Source organism: Lepidochelys kempii, chromosome 2 (genome assembly GCF_965140265.1).
Source record: "Lepidochelys kempii isolate rLepKem1 chromosome 2, rLepKem1.hap2, whole genome shotgun sequence".
In the NCBI taxonomy this organism is placed as follows: domain Eukaryota; kingdom Metazoa; phylum Chordata; order Testudines; family Cheloniidae; genus Lepidochelys; species Lepidochelys kempii.
Window position 1 is genome coordinate 185269521 of NC_133257.1, and position 6000 is coordinate 185275520.

A 6000-nucleotide genomic window follows, 5' to 3' on the forward strand; every position below is an offset into this window, starting at 1 on the left:
AACATGGTAAACAGCTAAAATTTTTAACAATAAACATATGGTTTCCAGACTATTATTTTCTTGCATGATCACAATCTTATAAAATAATGATGCTAACAAAGCACATGGTACATGTTTTGCCAAACAAAATGACTACCCAATAGGAACACTCAAGTATTAAACCGTCCCAAATGTTTTTCTTCTAGCAAAGATAATGCAAAAATCATTCCAATTTTTTCATTAATTTTCACAAGTCAGTGGGTAAGTTTTTAAAGCTTTGATTACTAAAAGAGTTGTTAGAATTACTACGTCTTTCTGTATTTCTTATTAAAATACAGATTTTAAATTTCTCGATAAGGTTGAACTCAATTTCTGAAAAGCAGACTCAGGCTAATTATTTTAACTTACTAAAACTGGACAGAACTACTATTACCCAAACTGCCCTATCGTAAAACAATGCTCCTGGAAGCTCCTGCAGCACCTATTACCACTTTGATCATCTTTACGTTTGTATTTCCCCCCAGTTTTAATATAATCCTTAAATTATCTGCCATCTGTTATTTACTATGCAACGCAAATGAAACATTTATGGTCTGAATAATAACACTGCATATAGCATCCACTTCATATTTAGCTATCAGAAATGTGTCCGACCTCACCAGGAAAACTTTCTAAACATCTGTCCATATCTTTCCATGTGAACGCTACACAAGGTAGAAGAACACTACATACAACACCATCAATAAATAAATTAAAACAGTCTTCTTTAATAGCAAATTCATATTTTATTTTGTAAAAACCCAAATACTACAGTGCTCCTGTGCAATACTCAGCTACCAGTCTAGCAACTGCAGAACCAATTTCCCCTCTTCCACTAAAATGTGAATCTAATGCTGTTGTAAATATCACATCTTAAAGTAGGAGCCTTGAAGTCACCTTAGCTCATTGCATATTGCACGCAATAAACACAAACCTTTGTTCTATGCACAGCTCCTGTTTCTCTGCTCCTCAATCTCCAACATTTAAGCCACGCTGGCCACAAAAATTAAAAATTGGGGGGAGGGTGCGGATGACTGCAACAAAACGACAGAAAACACATGCGAGGGGTGGGGTGGGGGAGACAACATCATAACAACAAAGAACACACAGCACACGGATGGTCCACAGCTTTTTGGATTTACCTTGCCTGCAAACTGGATCTGCCCCCAGCTTCTGGGCGGTGTGGGGCTTTTTTGGCGTGTGTGTTTATGTTGCTGCAGCTGCGGTGCTGTTACAGTACAGTGGCGGTCTTCCTGAAAGACATGGTCTCTGCCTGCTGCTCCTCCTCCTCCTCGCCCCCTTTGCTACTCGGGAGGAGACGCTACTTCTCTGGGCGCGTGGGTCTGTGTGACTCGCCCAGCTGGCTCCCGCTGCCTCTTGTCTCCCTCTCGCTGCTGTGCCGCTGTCTGTCCCTCCCTCTCCCTGCCCTTTATGTATCCCTCTGTCTGTCTGTCTGTCTGTCCGCCCTGCGCTAACCCCTCTCTCGCTGCCCGTCCTCTCGCTCGAGCCCCGACTCCGGCTCTGAGCGCTCGCTGGCTCGCGCGCCCGCCGTCTGCGCTGCCCGCCCGCGAGGCTCCCTCTCTTTCTCCCTCTCCCCGCCCACGCTGCGGCGCGCGGCGCCTGGGACCCGAGGCAGCGCGTTCTGCTCGCGCCGGCTCCGCTCCGCTCCCCGCGCGCTGCCCGGGCTCATGCTGCTGGCTCGAGCCCGGCCGCCGCAGCTGCCGGCGACTCCGCCGCGGCCGCTGCCATGGGGCCGGGTCGCCCCCTCCCTTCCTCACCCTCACGCAGCGGAGCGGGAGAGGCGCTGCCCGAGCTGCAGCGCGTGTAATGTGTGTGTGTGTGTTTCCTGCAGGTTGTGCCATCCATTCACGCTGCCCCCCCCCCCCCCCCCCCGCCCAGCCCCGAGCAAACAAAGCCCAGGAACACACTAATAAGGAAAAGGCTCATTAGTCTCGGGCAATTTCTTGGGCTTGGCTGACACCCCCCCCCCCACATCTCCTTTCCGCGCCCCTCCACCCCACTCCAACAAAAAAAAAAAAAAAAAGTGGCCCCTTGAGGCTGGAAGACAGTTTAGCACAGGTTTGGGGAGAGGAGGATTAATTACTAGTGGTGGTGGTGGTGCTCCGTGAAATTTGACAGCATCTGCACTGATCAGCGGAACTGGTGGAGGAAAAAGACACTGCAGCAGGTTGTTGGGTGGGAGCGGATAAGCCCCCTGAAAAGGGGGCACACGAATGATCCCCTCTTTTCCTCCCTCCCCCCACTTCTGCAGGGCTGCAGCTAGTTTCTCATTTGATCATATTTCTTTCAGAGTTTTGCTGCACGCAATAAAGCAGGGAGAAACATTTCTAATAGATCACCCCTTTGACAATTGCAGCCCCGTTTGCCCAGTTGAATACATCCAGCCGATCATTCTGCTCCCCAGCAGAGGAAAGGGCATTTACCTCTTTGCTACGTGGTTATTAATATGCACCAAAATTATAGCTGCACTGTACAGTCCCAGCTGTAATGGCCATAGATCATTTAGAGCAGATCCAGCAATTCAACTGCTGGAAATGCATGTTCTGTGAATAATCGTGTATATAGTACAATGCCCCATATTACAATAACCTGAAAGGAGACAGAAGCCTCCGGTAGTAGCTGTAATTAGTAATCCTATATATGAAAAACAAACAGGAAATAAGCATACAGCATAAACAAATAAAATAGTATGAAATATGCTGTTCACTTTTGTCTAGAGCACTACAGATAATCTAACTTGCACACACAGAGATTGCTTTTCTAACAGATAGTTTTAAAATGAACTCTTAGTTCTGTACTTTAAAACAAAAACCTTTGTCACAAGATACAATTCTCCATGATCACAAATGTAAAAGAGAACTAATTAACAAGGCGAGTGAAGACAACTCCATAGGGGGGCGAAATATTTTCTTTATGAAGTATTATCCTGAAGCCCTTGAAATCTCTCTCCCTTGGAAGCTAACACCTGCTTTTAAAAGCAGACCGTACAAATATAACAAGCAATGCGCCACAACAGGGTGTACATTAGCCGACTGTTGGTGCATGCCTGAAGTGATCAGAGTCATTCAGCCAAGTGCACCAAAAGCTTATGGTACTAATGCACCTCCTGATGTGGCTTATTCCTATTAATGTATGGCTCCTTCCACTTTAAATTTCATTATTTAACATATTCTTACACTACAAAATATAGCAAACAAAAATAGCTTAGAAAAGGTGATAAGCAATCCTTATCAGGGTGAATAGTTCTTCATGACAGTGCAAAGAAGTTTTTTCATGCTAGGGGTAGTAAGCTTTTAAGTTTTATATACAGGGCAGGTTCAGTTCTTTTGACTTTTCTTTTAATATGCTTGCTCTGCCTTACTATAGACCAAGTGTCTCTCAGAGCTAATATGACCTTGCATGTAAATATAGAGGGCCTGATTCTGCACAATGACACACCTCATGTATCCCATGGAGCAGGCCAGTTTCGCCACTTCAACTGGCCCACCTACTACTTAGCAAGCTATCCAGTGAAGCAGTGAGAACTCAAACCGCATTAGGATGTTGAAGGATCACTCATCCCCTAACCAGACACTGCAACATCTGCCTGCCTGCCTGCCTGCCTGCCAGAGAGGGTAGGGCAGGGGGAAGAAGCGAGAGAAAGCAAGCAAGCATAGTTAGGTGGTGTTTCCAGACTCTGTTATTACATATAATGGACATGCAAAACAGCAGAAGAGCCACTTCATCTCCACAGGTTATATGGGTGATTTCTGATGGGGGAGATGGAAGTCTAAGGATATTACATTTGGACTCTGTGTGTATATGGACATATAAGCTACAGACTTGGCATTCTTTGTTCCAACCAACCCTATGGGTTAATATCTGATGGTGGCAGTTTGCTGTCAGAGCTAACATACGTTGCATGTTCATTCTCTACCATTTGGTAAACATTATTTATCAAATGCTAGAGAAAAATACCAGCTCCAGCAATTTAAATAAAATACTCCAAAAAATATGAGTTGTACACAAAATCTGATATGCACATTAGCCCCTGTACTAGAAGCTCCAGACCTGGGAAAGGTGACTTGTTCCAAACACATCTGCCCCCGTCCTTAGAGGCCCCCTCAGACCTTTTTATAGTCAGGTATGTGTCTGACATTTTCAAAGACCTGAATCAATGTATCTTACTTCCCCCTTTAGGATCTTCCCCGCACATAGAAAGGAAAAATCATTAGCTATTTACTATTTCTGAGGAGCGTGACAACAGTTTGCAGCTCCCTGTGCTGACTCGTAACACACATAGGACACGTTTTCTCACATACGTCAGGAGTTGTGTCTGTAACCAGGGCAGAATTTGGCATGTAGTACTCAAGACAAACTTTTCAGAACTCTATCGTGCCCATTGCTATCTTTTGCATAATCTGGGTTCAGGAGTATTTAAAAAATGATATCTAGGCATAAAATCTCCACTAGAACCTTAAGATTTAGCACGTCAGTTGGCCTGTAGTGCACACTTGAGGCTCTAACCCTGCAAACTGCTCTGTGCAGGCCAACTAGCTTGGAGGATTGGGGTCTAAATAGGCCAGATGGTGCAGTTCCTACACACACACACACACACACACACACTCCCCCCACCCCCACCTCCCAGTGGAAGTTTTGGCTTGAGTAAGAACTATACATAGTATTTGGCCTGATATTTTCACACTGAGTGAGCAAGTCACTGTGCTTGTGCTCTGTGTGCAGTATAGATTGATGTTTATAAATCTAGAAAAAGGTGTTTGGTTTCCAAAGCATAAATGAGTTTATAAGTTTGTTATGTCTGTGTATGCACAGAGATTCACACCTGTACTCCCTGAACCACTGTGCTATTATATCATAGTCATTTTTAATATAATATTATGAGCTTGTATTACTGGTTGCGCATTTCCTCAGGCTTTAATCATTTTGCAGTGAAAGCTAGGTAATATGCAAACTACACATTGCAAATGGTGGTTTGGAGATCTGGGATGATTTGGATTAAGTTACTATAATGTAGATAAGTGGATCATTTTAAGATTAGATTCTGAAAAGGGGTTAGTTTTTATTTTGAAAAATAAAATGTTTTTCAGTTTTGATGTCTTAAGCACTGTACCAAATTTACCTTATGCAGATGGGGGGTAGAAATGTTATAGTCCTATTTAAAATGAAAATTTGAAGCACAAAGATAGTCAAATACTGTTCTGCTTTTAAATACATTGCTGGTAGAACTGAAATATTTATTCTAGGTTCAGTCAATAGCACCCCATGCCTAATGTAAAATTAGCAAAGTCATTCAAGCTCAGACACATATGAGAATGTAAAGGAAAACTAAATTCTGATCCGATCCTCATTGAAGTCAATCAGAGTTTTGCTATGGACTTCATTAGGAGTAGGATCAGACCCCTACTCTGTTGACTAGTTCTCCTGAGAGGAACATCAATGAACTACCTTTAAAAAAAAAAAATCTGTTACTAACAGTGCTCAGGAAGATTTTTTTTTCCCACTAAAAGCAAAGCATCATTTTTTTGTGTTTGACATTCAAAATCCCCTTTAAGTTTCTCTCTGAGATCCCAAATGGTTGATGTACCAAATCTATGTCTCCCAAAAACATGTTTTTTATGAAGTCCAGAGAGTAATGCCTATCTTTTTAAGCATGCCCCAACACCCCACAGGATATTGCCTTCCGAGCCATCTCAGAGCCAGGAACTGCAGTCCCCGTTCATCTATAGCTCTCAAGGGAGTCAGTAGGAATTTGAGTTTTAGCATTAAAATGTTCAAAAGCTGGCACAGGTGTAAATGACCAATCGCATGCTGCAAAAGGGGGCTCACTGTATTATTTTGGGGGCACAGGATATTTTCAGAGCAGATCAGCAGTTTGCACTCAAGTTACCTGAGCATTCTAGGGGTTGAGTTGGATAGATGTGGGACTAGCTACTCAATTGGGATTCTCAAAAGTGCTCAGAA

General features: G+C 43.6%; 1 protein-coding gene across 7 annotated transcripts in view; it reads right to left on the reverse strand.

The window, feature by feature from the left end:
* Positions 1-1736, reverse strand: part of ARPP21 (cAMP regulated phosphoprotein 21) — a 173272-nt gene extending 171536 nt beyond the window's left edge. The window contains exon 1 of one of the 7 annotated variants that reach the window (XR_012157455.1): positions 1161-1735. The gene's annotated coding sequence lies outside the window, so the exon portion shown is untranslated. Of the gene's footprint in view, positions 1-952; positions 1108-1160 lie in introns of those variants that run through there. The other 6 variants (XM_073333012.1, XM_073333016.1, XM_073333017.1 and 3 more) reach the window with 6 other exon arrangements.
* Positions 1737-6000: the final 4264 nt, after the last annotated feature.